Source organism: Acartia tonsa, chromosome 15 (genome assembly GCF_053477335.1).
Source record: "Acartia tonsa isolate MP-2025a chromosome 15, ASM5347733v1, whole genome shotgun sequence".
In the NCBI taxonomy this organism is placed as follows: Eukaryota; Metazoa; Arthropoda; class Copepoda; order Calanoida; family Acartiidae; genus Acartia; species Acartia tonsa.
This window is the reverse complement of record NC_137274.1, coordinates 2,368,172-2,387,117: the sequence shown is the minus strand read 5'-3', so window position 1 is coordinate 2,387,117 and position 18,946 is coordinate 2,368,172. Positions and strand designations below refer to the sequence as shown.

General features: G+C 33.8%; 1 protein-coding gene across 1 annotated transcript in view; it reads left to right on the top strand.

Moving 5' to 3' along the window:
- LOC145307367 (uncharacterized) overlaps window positions 1-18,946 on the top strand; it is a 181,384-nt gene that overhangs the window by 74,255 nt on the left and 88,183 nt on the right. The window lies entirely within an intron of this gene.

Here is an 18,946-nt window from a genome sequence, read left to right as displayed (position 1 = left end):
AAATCAAAGCTCTGAAACAGTAGGACAAAAGAACATTAACACTTGTAGAGTGTCAGAGCTGAATAAGCAGATTATTGATGCAAAACTGTATAAATACATAATATTTAAGGACGTACTTACATTTTTAGGACTTAATTATAGAGATGCTTTGCTTATAACATTGTACCTTGTTGTAATAGGAATCAGTATTCCAAAAATCAGATGAATTGTAACATACAAAAATTTAATGTCAAAAAAGTAAAAAATCAACATGTTTAAAATGGACATACGGACATTTTAGTAATAACTATAGAGTTGCTACGCTTTCTACGTCGTACCTAACTCCTATAGGAATCATCATGCAAAGTTTGAAACCTAAAGGACAATTCTAACTTGCCTAAATTAACGAAAAGAACTATCCGTTACTTACGACCCTTTCGCTTTTAATAATGGCATTTTGTGTTTAACCCTAAGACCAATTAAACCAATGAAAGGATTATCTTGATAATTTATGCGAAAGATATTCAACAATGACCAATAGGAAGCTTTTAAACCTTTACCTCCCTCCCCCCAAACTCATGTAAAATTAAATTATTAATAGCTTTTTGAGTTTAACCCTAAGATACCTAAGAAACAATTAAACCAATGAAATAACGACATCGATAATTTATGCAGAGGATTTTAACAGTGACCAATAGGAAGCATTTAACCCTTATCCCCCCTCCCCTGAACTCAGGTTTAAACATATAATGGCGTTTAATGGAAATATTATTACTTGGATCTCACACTAGACATTCATGCACTCTAATAAAGTGAAACTCATAGCTGGCTAAAATAAATATATCCACCTAACCATCCATCCCCTTTACCTCATACCCCTCCCCTCCTACTGTATGTATGTGCTGACCAATAAATCATGTCCATGTTAGCAACCTAATTTGATACTAATTTACGAGTATTGCAGGACAGGGATCTAAAGGGATATATGTGAACAATATCAGACCAGTGGCTAGAGAGATCTCTTGCATACAAGGAGAACCATATCAGTCCAGTGGCTAGAGAGATCTCTTGCATACAAGGAGAACCATATCAGTTCAGTGGCTAGAGAGATCTCTTGCATACAAGGAGAACCATATCAGTTCAGTGGCTAGAGAGATCTCTTGCATACAAGGAGAACCATATCAGTCCAGTGGCTAGAGAGATCTCTTGCATACAAGGAGAACCATATCAGTTCAGTGGCTAGAGAGATCTCTTGCATACGAGGAGAACCATATCAGACCAGTGGCTAGAGAGATCTCTTGCATACAAGGAGAACCATATCAGTCCAGTGGCTAGAGAGATCTCTTGCATACAAGGAGAACCATATCAGTCCAGTGGCTAGAGAGATCTCTTGCATACAAGGAGAACCATATCAGTTCAGTGGCTAGAGAGATCTCTTGCATACAAGGAGAACCATATCAGTTCAGTGGCTAGAGAGATCTCTTGCATACAAGGAGAACCATATCAGTCCAGTGGCTAGAGAGATCTCTTGCATACAAGGAGAACCATATCAGTTCAGTGGCTAGAGAGATCTCTTGCATACGAGGAGAACCATATCAGACCAGTGGCTAGAGAGATCTCTTGCATACAAGGAGAACCATATCAGTCCAGTGGCTAGAGAGATCTCTTGCATACAAGGAGAACCATATCAGTCCAGTGGCTAGAGAGATCTCTTGCATACAAGGAGAACCATATCAGTTCAGTGGCTAGAGAGATCTCTTGCATACAAGGAGAACCATATCAGACCAGTGGCTAGAGAGATCTCTTGCATACAAGGAGAACCATATCAGTCCAGTGGCTAGAGAGATCTCTTGCATACAAACATCCTGTTACTTTTATACAAAAGTATATGATAATAGTTATTTCTCGCATCTTATTATAAACGGCTTTCCGCGGATATAGAATGTATAACCTTCGACACCTCGGGGCTATAAAAACTAGTTTTAATCTTATAATTGTACATTTTTATATTCGTAGAAAGCTGGATATAATACGATGCTAGACATAGTTTTTTTCGTATGGAGGAGAACCGGTTCCTATCCACCGGATTTGAATGAATACAAGAAAAAATCTGATTGTTATTCCGTAGGAAAATTACTTATTTTATCTGCAGGACAGGGATCTAAGACAATGGCCGATAAATTAAAGAACATCCTCAATGATCATACAAAAAATTACTCCTTCTGTAGATTAAAATTTGTTGTTGAAACGTTTCGGAACTCAAATTAAGGAACCAATAAATCAAAATTAAATTTATTTAGTTGTACCCAAAGTTGTTAAGCCAACGAATTTTAAAATTTTATTGTAAAACTATGGGGACTAGTGTAATAAACAGCCCAATGTCCCCTCCCTCCCTGGTATTGAAGGATCAGAAATGATACGCTGAATATATAAAAAGGTTTTAAAATATTTGGGAAGGGAGGGAAGTGACATTGGACTATTAATTATACTAGTACCCAAAGTTTTATACAGTCGATATATATCAATGCATTGGTTTAAAAACTTTGGGAACTTTTATTTAACCATTTTTAGCTAACATTTTGAAAACTTTGTAAATCTACAGAAGGGGTAATTTTGTTTATCATTCTTGTTTTAGTTTAGCTAATAAAATACAATAGATATAGAATAAGTAGATATATTACTAGGGGAAAATTAATTTTTGTTGCTACAATTTTCCTTATTTATTTATCCAGTAGTTGGCGAGGGGATGGGGTAAATAAGCTACAAGTTTCAAATCTGGTTCAACATCCAAGTAATAATATATCAATTGCATTATAAACAAAATCCATTACCTATAAAAAAAAGTGGAGAAACCGCCAAACAGGGTATACAACTTGCTGAAGAGCATAAACTCAGCTGGTAAATACCACAGGTAAAGGTTCAGCAGGGAAATGCCGTGGCCTAGAATCATCCCAACCAAGGGGGCGGCGCAATCACCAGCTTTCTGCCGTATCTACAAAAATAATATTTCCAGTATGGCTTCGAAACCAATTAATATCAGCTGGATTAAATAGAACTGGTTCTCAGCGATACTAGAAAATTATGTATAGACTCGTATTACAGACAATTGTCTACGAATATTAAAATGAAAGTTATATGATTAATACCAGTTTTGTTAGCCAAGGCCTACTCAAAGTTCTGTAAACTTCTTTATGTAAGAAAGAACCAGTTTCTATCTATCTATCTATCTATCTATCTACCTACCTATCTAATTTTCTATATATCTATCAATCTATCAATAAATTTCAGGATGTAAGAAAGAACCAGTTTCTATCTATCTGTCTATCTACCTACCTATCTATCTTTTTATCTATCTATCAATCTATCTATAAATTTCAGGACATAAGAAAGAACCAGCTTCTATCTGTCTATCTATCTACCAATCTATCTATTTATCAATCTATCTATAATAAGCTAGAATAATATTTTTTTTAGAAAATGTTTTGACAAAGCCCAATCTGTGTCACTTTTGCACCACTTTTGATTCATGTGACATCATAAAATGAGAGAAATGAGAGGAGAAGTGGGAAAGAAAACCCCTAAAAAAAAGATGGAGAATATGACGTCAAAAGTGATACACATTAAGCTTAGTCAATGTTTATCTTTATGTAAATTTTATATTAGAAATCTCTTAACTAACAATATTGTTTGTAATTTTATAATTTTTCATTTTAATATCCGTGGAAATTTGTGTTTAAAGAACCAAGTAACTCAACAAACAAATCATACAAAAAGTTGTAAACAATGTAAAAAAATCTGCATGTTTAAAATAAATGAACAGAATTTCTGGGAACAATTATAAAGTTGCTACGCTTTCTAAATTGTACCTATCTGTTATAGGAATCATTATGCACAGTTTGATATCAATAAACTAAAATCGCTAAAACCCAATGATTAACAAATTACCCCTTCTGTAGATTAAAATTATGAGTAGAATTGCTTGGACTTTTCTATTTTAAACCATCCAACCAAGATTCAATAAAAGTACCCAAAGTACACAGCTACTGTCCAAGAAAAAAGTTTGGGTACCATTTAGCCCTTAACGGTTGGGGGGGGGGGGGAGGGGCCGCAGGAGCTAAAAATAGGAGAAAAGCTACTGTGAAAAATACAAAGAATCACCCCTTAAGGAGCGCTGCCACGAAATTTATTGTAAAATCATTTATTTATCATTATTTTCCTGGTAAGACTGTTTCCAAGAGAACAAGGATGACAACATCCATAAAAGCGAAGCACTGAAACGGTAGGACAAACGGACATTAACACTTGTATAGTGTCTGAATTGAATAATCAGAACATAAAAGTATAAGAGTCGAAGCAAAATTGTAAGTATATTTTTTGAAAAACTGCTTGATACAGGATAATGTTTATGGACATACTTACATTTTTAGGACTTGATTTTAGAGTTGCTTCGCTTATAATATTGTGCTTTGTTGTCCCAGGAATCAATATACCAAAAATCAGATCAAACGGATAATTAGATCACTTAAAAATTTGTTGTTAAAAAAGTCGAAAAATTGATATGTTTAAAATGGACGTACGGACATTCTGGTAATGATTATAGAGTTGCTACGCTTTCTAAATCGTACCCAACTACTACAGAAATCATCATGCAAAGTTTGAAATCGATAGGACAATTCTAACATGCATAAATTAACGATTAAAAGCTATCTATCTCGGACGGACGGACGGACGGACCGACCCTATTTATAGAAAAGCTTCGCTTTTAAAAAAATATCTACAAATACCCCTCTCTCAAAAGGCTCCGTCACACACAAAAACACATACACTCACACTTATATATATACATAAGAAGCGGCAAATCTAGAGGAAGGTAGATAGAATGGTCCATTCCCAGGGGCAGGGGAAGGTGGCAATTTTTAATCCAGAATGGAATAGTCCATTATTGTAAAATATTATGGACGTTAATTAAGTCAAAGCATGAAATGCAGGGAGGGAGGGGACATTGGGCTGTTTATTACACAAATTTATATAATAAAGTTTTCTTATTCATTGGCTTGACAACTTTGGGGACTTTTATTGAATTTTGGTTGGTTCATTAAGTTAAGTGTCTTAAAGTTTTAACCAATAATGCTAATCTGCAAAAGGGATAATTTTTTTTATCATCATTGGAGATGTACATTAATTAATTAGCCATTGTCTTATCTCTTTAGATCCCTGCATTAAATGTATAAATATTATGTTTTCTTTAGGGTATGAAAGAAGGGGAGGGGATTATGGAAAATACAAGAAAAGGAAAGATTTTTAAAGTGCGCTGATTTTCTAAAAATCTTGAACCGAGAAATGCAGAGTGAATAGGGGTTCGGAGTATGTTACTCCGAAAGAGAGAGGGAAAGAACGAGAGAGAAGAACTTTATGATTCTTACAAAAGTAAACTCTTTGAAAATTATACATATACTGATACAAAAAGAAATATTAAAACAAGGATGTCAACATACATAAAAGCGAAGCTCTGAAACAAACGGACATTAACCCATGTATAGTTGAAGAACTGAATAATCAGAATATAATTCATAAGAGTCAAAGCAATTGTATGTAAATTTGTTGAAAAACTTCTTGATACATGATAATGTTTTTTGTACATTTTTGGACATACTTACATTTTTAGGACTTAATCATAGAGTTGCTGTGCTTTGCTTTGAAAAGTAAAAAAAAAATTAGGAGGTATATTTGAAACATAAATCATTATGCCTTACCGATCACATGACCTAAATACACTAGACACAGTTTAATAATAAAATTTTTCCAGTATGGCTTCAAAACCGATTAAGTCATACATACTGAAAAATCGTCTATAGATGGATAGATAGATAATTAGATACATGTGTATGATTTTACTAGTTATTACACAGATAGATAGATAAGACAGACAGATGTACCTGCTTCAGTGCCGCCAAGGTTATCAGCTATAGCTTGAGTCCAGCCCCCCATAGATAGATAAGACAGACAGACAGACAGACAGATAGACAGATAGATAGACAGACAGACAGGTGTACCTGCTTCAGTGTCGCCAAGGTTATCAGCTATAGCTTGAGTCCAGCCCCCCATAGATAGATAAGACAGACAGACAGACAGACAGGTGTACCTGCTTCCGTGCCGCCAATGTTATCAGCTAGAGGTTGAGTCCAGCCCCCATAGATAGATAGGACAGACAGAACGATAGATAGACCTATAGATAGATAGATAAACAGACATATATACAGACAGACAGATAAACAGATAGATAGACAGACAGACAGCTGTACCTGCTTCAGAGCCGCCATGGTTATCAGCTAGAGATTGAGTCCAGCCCCCCATAGCTACAAATATTACTTTGATTCTGAAAGAAAAACAAGGATGACAACAATCATGATAAAAGTAGCTACAGTAGTACTGGCCTATCATTAGTCAATTCAAAAGTATACTGGTCTACCATTTGTCAATCAAAATTATACTGGCCTATCATTGGTCAATAAAAATGTATACTGGCCTATCATTCGTCAATTAATATATATGTACTGGTCTACAATTGGTCAACAAAAATGTATATTGGCCTGCCATTGGTAATTTGGTAATTAAGTGTTTGTATTTATCTTTTAATGCATATGAAAATGATAAGTTAGAACAAATAGTATGGCAGATGTCCTATACTGAACTACATAATGATGAGATATTTAATAAAACAATGGTATTCTTTATTTTTATAGGCACTAAATGGACGAGGAAAAAGAGTTTATTAGACTAGTCCCTAAGTTTTACATTACCGTTAGTTTATTTGTTGCCTTAAAAACCTTGGGGACTACAGTTTATTTTGATTGGTTGGTTCTTTAACTTGAGTGTTTAAATGTTTTATGAGGGGGGAGGGTAATGCCACTCAATAAGAAAATTTAACCCCTACAAAAAAACTGTACCAAATGCAATTAAACCTAATCATTTAAACTAATCAAACTTTATTGTCTGGAGCCTGACATAGCAGCATTAATGAACAAGATACAAACTATAGCAAGCTGATATTTACCAGTAAAATTCATGTAATATATCAACATAATAACCTGCAAACTTTCAGTGCATTTTTTTAAATTTTAAAATCTTGTTATAATATTATATATTTACTGAAACCATCGACGCAAAAGTGAAAGTATTAATTTGATGAGGAAAGCAAACCTAAGCATACCTAGGCCCCCCTCACACACACATATACCTGGGGCCCTGGATTTTCCAGAAAATTTTTAAATAGTTAATATTATTTTTATGTATTTTTAAAAGATTTTATCAAATATTTTTTAGAAATGAACATGTTCAAAAATTCTTTTTAGAATTATTCTTTTAACAATTAAAATGATAATCTAGGGCCCAAAATAAAGTATGATAATTATAGAATTTAGGGGCTCTTGAAATTTTGGTTGGTGTTCAATAATTTGTTTGTATGTCTGTGTTGTGTGTGTGTGTGTGATCACTTGTGTTTTGTTGCAATGCTAAATGTTATAAGCCCTTGTGATAGATAGATAGACAGAGAGAGAGATAAAAAGGGGATTTGTTAAGTTTGACCCTTTCATATAGATTTCTAATATTTGGGGTCTTTGTATGTTGTTTGTATGTGTGTGTATGTAAGGTGCATTTGTGTGTGTGTGTATGATGGGTTAGTGTGTGTGTGTGTGTATCTGGGGTCTTTGTGTGTGTGTGTGATTATGTGGGGTTGTGTGTGGATGTATCTGAGGTCTTTGTGTGTGTGTTTGATTATGTGGGGTTGTGTGTGGGTGTGTGTTGGGTCTTTGGTTGTGTGTGTGTGTGGGGGGGGGGGGCTGTGTGTGTGAATGAGGGGTTAGTGTGTGTGTGTGAATGATGGCTCTGTGTGTGTGTGTGGGTTATTTGTAAGTAAATTGAATCTTAAATATTATGCATTAATTAAAAATCCACTTTTTATGAAAATTTATAGACGAGATGCGGAACAATTGTAATATTGAAAGGATAAATGCCTTGACCTTATACAGGCTGAGGACTACAATATGACAAGTTGATAAAGAATCTTCCAATTAAAGAAATTTGTTGATATGTAGATCAGGAGATCAGAAATGTACAAGAGTTTCAGGCAAATTTTAAGTTTGTCCCAATCTGTTTTATTGCATATTTTCTTCTGTAAACTTTGCAAGCTTTCACACACGTAAACAGACACACACACACACACTAATACAGCAGGGGGGGGGGGGGGGTAATCTTCTTAAAGGGGTTCAAAATTATTATTAAAGAGTAAATAGCCCACGTGTGTTATCAAAGTATTTCTTCTATGATTAAATAATTTTTAAAACTCCTGAATTGTTATTGGCTGAAATTTGTTAGTCCATGTGTGGTATACTCATGTATATGAGATGAGACACAAAATAACCAGGGATCTAAAGGGATAAGACAATCGCTGATAAATCTATGTAAATTTACAAAGATTATACACAAATTACCCCTTTGGCAGATTAAAATTAGTGGTGAAAATGTTTGAACATTCAACTAAATATACCAACCAATCCAAATTCAGTGGAGTCCCCAAAGTTGTTTAACCCACAAGTAAGAAAACGTTATTGTCATACTTTGGGGACTAGTGTATAAAACAGCCAATTATTCCAGGGATCAAAATGATTAAGACAATAGCTGATATTTTGATGTACATCCCCAATGATGATACAAAAGTTTCCCCCTTTTGTGTTTGAAATTTGTTTATCATCAATGGGGATGTATAACAATTTGTCAAACATTGTCTTATGAAAGTTATGATTATTTCAACAACTAGATAGAATTAATCTTTTATGGGATTGAAAACACACCCCCAGATGGAAAGTTTAATTACCCACCCCCATGAATATGTCTATTTGGAACCAGGAATTTCAAGGTGTAAGACAATGGCCAATAAATTAATTTACATCTACAATGATGATGCACAAAATTACACCTTCTGTAGATTATGATTAAAGTACCCAAAGTTGTTAACCCAACAAAAAAGAAAATGTTATCATAAAACTTTGGGGACTAATTTAATAAAAATCCCAATGTCCCCTTCCTCCCTGTTTGTTACCACCTAAATTTTTTAAAAAAATTCATTGTATTATTAATTATTGATTTTAGAAATAAAAACATTTTGCTTATTAAAACTATAAAACTATTTTTCAAATTTATCGAGAAATCTATTTTTTCATATTGTTAAAAAGCATAGAAAGCTTCTCTAAGAAGTAAAACTCAATACATCAAACCATTTCAAATATTTCCTATATCAAGATATCAGAACTCTATGAAAGCATCAAACTTAATAAATCCCTTTTTATTAAACCTCTCTCTTTTTCCCTCTATCTATCTATCTATTACCATGGATTTATGATATTTAGCATAGCAACTATTTTGACCCCTAAAAAAAACACATGTAAATATACACAAATACACATACACACACACACATTCATAGTCAAGGCTAAAAACACTAACGGGTCTGCCTATATGTATTTAACTATCTATCTATCTACCTAAGGGGAGGGAGGGTCTCTCAGAGGCATAATGCTAAAACAAACACACACACACACACACAAACATTTAAACTCACTAACGGGTCTGCCTGCCTATATATATATATATTTAACTTCCTATCTACCCATCTTTATATGTATACACTAGCAGCTACCAGCCTAAATGCCTAGAGGGTTACTTAAAGGTTGGGGTGAGGAGGGGGGGGGAGGGTTCTCTGTTGAAAATTTTCAGAGTATTTGTTGTGTGTGTGAATGTGTGTGTGTGTGTGTGTGTGTTTGTGTATGTGTATATGTGTACGTATAATCAAATGAGTTTAAATTTTTAGGGGTCACAGAACTTTGAACCCCTGGAAAGAAGAATAACCCCTCAAACCCTGTTGTACCAGTGTCTGTGTGTGTGTATGTGGTATTCTCCCTTTCTTACAATGTTTAAACCCCTTTTAAAATACATTTAAAATATTCATTTCATTTTTTAAAACAAAAATTTAAAAAAAAATTACTCATCTTAAATAATTATACGTTGTTATCCACATAAACACACACACATACATACAGTCACACACATACACACACACACACACACAGGCATAAAGTCACACACACACACTTTCATATGTAAAACACACACACCTAAAAATTTTATTTTGATTATTGAGTGTTGGGAAAGCTTAGACTTATCTGTCAATGATAGAATGGGGTTGTGATTGGTTTATATCCTGATTATAAATAGAAAAGGGAAAGTTGAAATGAAGTTCTAAAATGAAGTTGTTTCAATTTTATATGATTAAAATAGAGCAAACATAGAAATATCACAAATATTTATATATACATATCTAAGTTTATATTAAGGGATAAGACAATGAACGATAAATTGATATCAATCCCAATAATGTTAAACATGGTTATCCCTTCTGTATAATACAATTAATGGTTGAAATGTTTAGACTTAATGTCCCCTTCCCTCCCTGACTTATGTGTCTTTTTACCGAAGTAATACATTTCATGATGACCTCCTATATATGTACTTGAGTGTCCTTTATTCCAGAGAGAGAGGGTACAATGGGCTGTTTATTTAACTAGTCCCAAAAATTGTATAATATTGTTTTCTTATTTGTTGACCTAACATCTTTGGGGACTTTCTTCAATTTTGATTGGTTGGTTCATAAAGCTGAATGTCCAAAAATTTCAACCACTAATTTAAATCTTAATCTTAATTTTAAGTGTCATCATTGGGGATGTACATCAATTTATTGGCCATTGTCTTATCCCTTTAGAACCTTGCCTTTTACTGCAGTAATACATTCAATGAAAAACGTGATTTTGATCGTTCTACATCTAATCAGTCTGATGTGTGTTATTGAAAAATTAACAAGGGTGGGTGTGAAAGGTGTTATGGGATAAAACAAAGTTGTTATTTATCTCCCTTTCTCTCTTTTTTCTTTATCTCTCCTCCTTGTAAACTCCATAACCATTCTGATATCCTGGTTAAATTTTGAAAACTAAACATTGAAGGTTCACTTTTTGTACTGTAAAACCTCTGTAACAGACATAGTTGCGTGCTCAGGATTTTGCCAGGAGTGTGTAATTGTGTGGGGGGGGGGGGGGGGATGGTTGATATTTTTACAATAATGGGAGTGTTGACTCCCTTCTCCCTCTTAAGTCTTACGTAGAGACATGAATTATTGATGTTTTGTATTCATGACAGTTTATGATTATAAAATTAATTATAATTATAATATTTGATAATTATAATTATAATAGAAATTTGTTAAAGGTTATGTATCTCCCCTGCACTAAATAGACACAAAAACATTTTCATTATTTATCCTTTTTTCCAAAGTAATTTTGGTGTGTTGTATAATTAACTATTGCGCATTTTTGGAAAATAGTGAGTTTGTCTGTTTATGTGTTTGTGTATTGTTTTTTTTTGGGATTAAAAAGGATGATTTTGGCTATACCTCCTCCCCCCCCCCCCCCCATTACCATTCCCCATAAAAATAGTTTTCTTAGATAATATGAAAAATATAAAATTATAACTACTGCACCAAACTTAAAAAAAGACAATATTGGGGGGGGGGGGGGGAAGGGGGAAATGCATTTTGGACCAAACAGGTGTAGTAACACCAACAAAAATAATTCTCTATTGAAAACAGGATATCAGAAAGAGAAGTGGAGAGATGGACAGAGAGAGAGAGAGAGAGAGAGAGAGAGATGCAAATATTAAATAAGTAAAAATATTATCATTTGGGAGGGGGTTTATTAATCCCTATACATTTATTCTCTTATTCAAATGAAAAAAGGGTTTTTGGGAAATAAAAAGGGGGTTGTAGAAAGGTATTAAAGTTTTCACTGTAGATCAAAACTTACATTAATATAAAGATAGCCTAGTAGATAAAAAAAATATACTCTCCTCTTTCTTGTTTTAAAGGCAAAGCTATTTTATATTTTGGATCAGTCTGTCTGTCTCAAATAACTCAAACAATGATTTAAATTATCATAATGTTATTGTATGCATGGAGGGAGGGGACATTGCACTGTTTATGACAATAGTCCACAAAGTCTTGTGATAATTTTTCTTATTCATTGGTTTTACAACTTTGGGGACTTTTAACAATGTCTAAATGTCCAATTTAAACATGTAGATTTTTTTACTTTTTTAACAACAAATCTTTATGCAATCTAATTCTCCAATTGATCTGATTTTTGATATACTGATTCCTGATAAATCGATCAATAGATAGATAGATTTCTGGTACCTGACATTGCAAAAGAAAGTACAAAGATATTTTTACATTTCTAAATTATACACTTCTCTCCCCCCCCCCCCCCAAATAAAGATAATATTTATTTAACTTCCCTTTTTTAGAATCCTTCATTATCAATTTTTTCCCTGTTACAAGTATATTGCATATAAAATCTTTCATTTCATTGTTTTTAGGATATAACAAACGCACACACACAAACACACATACAAACACACACACAAATACACACACATGCACACACAACAAGATACAAATTTATTGGGGCTGTTCAAAGTATGTATTACACTCTGTGTATGGTGATCAACACCAGACAATAATGAAAAATATAATATTTATTTTTTGGGTAAAAAACTCCTCTTAGCTAAATAGCTAAAAACATTGAGACACAGATACTCTAATACTTATAAAATTTTATGAGATAAAAATCATTTCATAGCATCCAAGTGTTGGTCATTGAAATGAAAAGACGGAACAATTTTGAACGGAGAATATATCCGTTGGACTTAATTATAAATTAAAAAGCACACAGTATCTAAATAGAGGTGGGGGGGGGGTACTAGAATGTGGAGGGGGGGGGGGCTAAAAACAAATGGTAAATTATGGGACCCTTTTTTTCTGAATTATATAGCAAGAAAATTAGATAAAATATATATAAAATAATAATTATAAAGTAACAGAATGTTTATATTCTGTGTTTTAAATGTGTATAATAAATATTGGTGTATAGTCCCTTTCGTGGCAACGCCCCTTAAGTGGTGATTTCTTGTATTTTCAAAATGGCTTTTGATAGGTTACTTTGGGCTATATTTGGTTAGGTGATTGCCCCGCAGAGGCTAGAAATAGGAGAAAAGCTACTGTGAAAATATGAAAAAACGCCCCTTAAGGGGCGTTGCCAGGGAAGGGACTATACCCAAAAATTATTGTCAACAGAGAAAGAAAAGTAGTCCGTCTTAAGAGTTAGATAGATACATAGATAGGTAGATACATATATACATAGTTAAATATATAAGACATATAACATAGTTCAAATTTGCCGCCAAAATATCTGATTGGTCAGATGTTGATTAAATTGCCGCCACTTTGGACTAATGAGAGCGCGTTGTTTACGCTACTTAGATTCGTAGATTTTTTTTGATGCAAGATTTGAATGTTTGATTGTTTAGGCCAAGGACACGTTCTGAATAAATGTGTATGGCCTATACAAAGCTTCCCTCTAAAGGAGAACCATATCGGTTTAGTGGTTAGCGAGATCCTTCACTACAAACAAAAAAAGCTTAGTATTTATATTATAGGAATACACGGAAATTAATTACAAATTTGAAATGGCGTTTTAACAAGTAATATATTAATACGTAATGGCGTTTTAATGACAACATCAATTTAAGCAGCATACCAAATGCGATAGAAAATAGATAGATAGATAGATAAAATTCTAACGCATCAACCAAAAAAAAAACCTTACTACTTTTGAATGATGTAGTTTACTTGACCATAGCCTCTAGGGAAAGACAGGAGAGATCAGGAAAACAGCCTAAAACCACCCCAATGCGTTATAAAGCTTCCCCTTAAAATACAACCAATCGGACCAGCAAGTTATAAGATTGAGCCAAAAAAACTACATGGATGACAACATCTGAAAAGCAAACATTTATTTTGACCAGACAGATAGATGCACACACAAATATTTTAAGAGGGTGCATATGAGACAAAAATAAAGGTAATTATTTTAGTCAAAAGTGCACTTTGAGTTCTGTGCCCCTATCTTTAATTTGGGCAGTTTCCCTTAAAGTGCCTTGTTGAGCACAGAAACCAATAATTCCGTTTTAAAGAATTTAATGACAACGGGGAATAAACTACACTAAATCAAGAAGAAAGGTGACAGTGCGCTGTTTATCACACTAGTCCCCAAAGTTTTTAAAAACCTTTTCTTATTTGTTGGTTCAACAACTTAACTTTGGGGACTTTTAATGAATATTGATTAACTAAGTAGGGTGTCCAAACATTTCAACCAAGAATTGTAATCTACAGAATCATCTTTGTGTATCATCATTAGGGATGTACATCAATTTATCGGCCATTGTCTTATCCCTTTAGATCCCTAATTAGATGTTGTAAAACTATACTGATAATAAAGCAACAGGACATTTGTTTCAAAGGATCTTGCTAACAACTTAATCTATATTGTATTGTTCTCCTTTACAGGGTATCTTTTCATAGGTCTTGGTAAGGTTTATATCTAATTTAGGGCTATTCGCCTGTCTTTAACTTAAGAAAGATATTTGGTATAGCTTCAAATTTCCCTTGTTTGTGAGCCTTGCATAAAAAAATCAAAAAGGAGAAAATTGTTGAAAGTAAATTTATGTTGCTATGGAAAAATTAAAACAATGTGGGGAGTTTTGGGGGGTTTGGTGGAGGAAGGGGAAACATTCTCTCATTAGGAAACAAGTAGATGGGGGGAAGGGGGGGGGGGGTGAAAACTTCATAGACACAAAGTTTACCATTTAGCATTATAAAACACAAACATATATTCAGCAATAATTATAATAATTATACCCATCCTTTTAAAAAATTTTTTATCCCCCCCATTTTTCAAATTAACCCTATAAGATTGGGAGGGCATTTTTTTGATCCTTTCCAGTTTTGATATCCTGGTGCACATTTAAAATTCAAACAACTAATTTTCTCTTGGGAGGGTGGTGGTACCCTCCCCCAAAATAGTTATAAACTTCCCAGGACATATGAAAAGCTACCCTGTAAAGGAGAACCCGATTGGTTCAGCAGTTAGCGAGATCCTTTAGTACACACAAACAGATAGACAAACTATTACAGACATGCAAGGACGTCCTTGCTTTTTTATTTGAGGGGGTGAATTTAAAACTTTAAATCAAGCCCTCAAGTTTTAAAATCAAGTACTGAAATATGTTTCAAAAGCAATCAAGTTTTAAATGAAGCCATGTATGTATCTCCCCTCTGGAAAAATATGCACATTAATAATCATTCCCTTTATCATTTTTACAAAAGTAATTTTGTAAAGTTGTATAAATGATAAATATACTATTGAAATATTTAGACAAAATTGTATTTAACAACTTATAAAGCAAACTTTGTAAAAAGTGATAAATATAGAGAATATAACAATGTATGATTTCAAGAAAGGAGATAAGACAAAAAAATAAGAATTTTTTTTCTTTTCAAATTATCTAAAAAAGTATTTTTTACTGGATAAAACCATGAACAAATTGAGACGCTTCCTTAAAAAGCAAAATTAAACCCAATCTTTAAGATGAAAACACCATAGCAATTAATAGGATGTCAGAAAATTACATTAGGGGATATCAAACATATGCAAATAATACATGAACCTGGTATGTACTATACATGTTTTGCCCCTCCCCCACCCTCTCCATTTTTATGCATCTCTTATTTGACAGGTTAGTGTTACCCAGGGTCAATGGTGAAATATACACACCTTTTTTCAAGTTCAGTCACTTTCATTTATTCTGTATGTTCCCCTTTATTATATTATAATATAAAAACCCCTCTTATTCTCCCCCCCCCCCTCTATTAGTATAAGTATTACTTTCCTTACCACCCCTCTTTATTGTAAATATATATACAGTGCAGTGTGTGTGTGTGGGTATGCCTATATGTGAACGTGTTTGTGTGTGTGTGTGTGTAAGAGGTTGGGTGGGGGGTGCAAGGTCTCTCAGAGTAGAGATACAAAATACAAAATTCACCCTTCTTCCATCCCACCCCCATCCATCTATCTATTCATTCTCTCTTACTCATAAGGGTGTGTCTACAATTCCACATGTTTCTTGTAAAAAATAAAAATTAATTGCATTGAGTGCTTTCCTATGAGAGGCGCCATTTAATTTTATGATAAATTGAAATGAAGGTTGGGGTAGGTTTTTCTTCAATACCTAACCCCCTGCGAGGTGCCTAATCCTGCAGGGCATATATCTGTGGTGCTTCTAATCCAGCGGGGCTACAAATATAACTGATATAACCTAATCTAACCTGACTTAAAGTAATGATAACAAAGTACAAAAAAGTTGGATTGTCCAAAGATGAAAGAGAAGCAAAGTAGAAGGTATAGTTTAGACTGTTTTAACAACTAGCAAAAATGAAACTATTGGGGGGAATATAGACACACCACTCATGAAAAGTATTTTGGAGAAAATGTCAACTTTAATTATCCCCATAAATATGTTAAAAAAGGGAAAGTTATAAAAATTACACTTGACAACCTAAAAATTAAATAATTTTATATATTTTCAAGCTTACTCAAACATTGAGAAAATCCGTTATTTTTTGGAAGAAAATATTTAGATTAATTTACTGTACCTGACACATGGGAAACAAGTCATAAAATCTTATCAACATCTAAGACAGGAATATGTAATGACAAATTTTAATTGATGTTAGGTTAAGTTATCATAGACGTATCCTATATCCCTAAGGGCAAAAAATATCAGATTTTTGTTTTCAGGGAAACTTTATATCTGAAATGGATTGATTTTGATTAAAGCCTACCTGACCCCAACCATTTGCTTAATTAAGATTATAATACAAGAACTATTTACAGTATAACCTTCCTTATCCAAGGGCACCCCCCCCCCCCCCCTGTTGAAAGGACAAAAAATCATGATTTCATTTTTTTCACATGGGGAAAAGATTTTAAAAGTCTTGATGTCAGTTCAATATATGTACCTAATATGTATTTTTATGTTACCACATAAGAAAGTCCTTTAATCCCAAAAGAAAATAGTTTAAATTTTAAACTTCCTCCCCTTCAAGAATTTTTCTGTGTCAACATTAAATTTAAAGGGCTGTAAAGTCAATTAGAATCCAGAATCTTTTGGAGGGAAGCTAGGTCTTCTGTGATTGGTTACTTTTAAAAAGTCCTAAATCCCGCCTATTCAGATTGACACATTTTTATAGCTCTACAAGGTTGATTTTAAACATAAGTAGTGCAGCTAGTCTTGAATATTATTGTTAGACTTTTAAGAATCAAACATAATTTTTTTTAAATTGATATTCCTCTCTTTCTTTATTCTAAAACTAGTAGCTACGCCCCTTAGAAGCCTCTAGGGCACTTAAAGTTTTAAGAGGAAAATTAACCCTCCCCCCCCCCCCAATTTCAAATTTGGTTTTAATAGGAACAATTTGAAAAATATTTTTTTTCTAAGGGGCAGGGGAAGGTGGCAATTTTAAGACAGAATGGAATGGTCCATTGTTAACTATAAAACCCGCTTAAAAGGCTCCATCACGCACACATAGAAGCACTGGAATCCAAACACATACCTCCCCTCCCCCATCCCTCGCCCAAATTAGTACTCCTTTACAATGTTGTTACTAATATGTCAACTGTTGAAAAGAAAAACAAGGATGACAATATAAGTAGCGAAGCATAAATCAATCATATTTATTAAACATTAAAAGAGTTAGGCATTTAATCAACCTATAAGATGGTTTACAGAGGGTTAGGTTAGGTTAAGATATGAATAAACAACTAAGCCCCCCCCCCCCCCCAGGAGTTAGGCATTTAATTAACCTATAAGATGGTTTACAGACCTCCCCTCCCCCATCCCTCGCCCAAATTAGTACTCCTTTACAATGTTGTTACTAATATGTCAACTGTTGAAAAGAAAAACAAGGATGACAATATAAGTAGCGAAGCATAAATCAATCATATTTATTAAACATTAAAAGGGTTAGGCATTTAATTAACCTATAAGATGGTTTACAGAGGTTTAGGTTAGGAAAAGATATGAATAAACAAATAAGCCCCCCCCCCCCCCCAGGGGTTAGGCATTTAATTAACCTATAAGATGGTTTACAGACCTCCCCTCCCCCATCCCTCGCCCAAATTAGTACTCCTTTACAATGTTGTTACTAATATGTCAACTGTTGAAAAGAAAAACAAGGATGACAATATAAGTAGCGAAGCATAAATCAATCATATTTATTAAACATTAAAAGGGTTAGGCATTTAATTAACCTATAAGATGGTTTACAGAGGTTTAGGTTAGGAAAAGATATGAATAAACAAATAAGCCCCCCCCCCCCCCAGGGGTTAGGCATTTAATTAACCTATAAGGTGGTTTACAGAGGGTTAGGTTAGGTTAAGATATGAATAAACAACTAAGCCCCCCCCCCCCCCAGGAGTTAGGCATTTAATTAACCTATAAGATGGTTTACAGAGGTTTAGGTTAGGTTAAGATATGAATAAACAAATAAGCCCCCCCCCCCCCAGGGGTTAGGCATTTAATTAACCTATAAGATGGTTTACAGAGGTTTAGGTTAGGTTAAGATATGAATAAACAAATAAGCCCCCCCCCCCCAGGGGTTAGGCATTTAATTAACCTATAAGATGGTTTACATAGGGTTAGGTTAGGTTAAGATATGAGAAAACAAATAAACCCCCTGCAGGGGTTAGGCATTTAATTTACAAAGGGTTAATCAACCTATAAGATGATTTACTGAGGGTTAGGTTAGGTTAAGATATGAGAAAACAAATAAATCCCTGCAGGGGTTAGGCATTTAATTAACCTATAAGATGGTTTATGTAGGGTTAGGTTAGGTTAAGATATGAATAAACAAATAAGCCCCCTGCAGGGATTAGGCATTTAATTAACCTATAAGATGGTTTACGTAGGG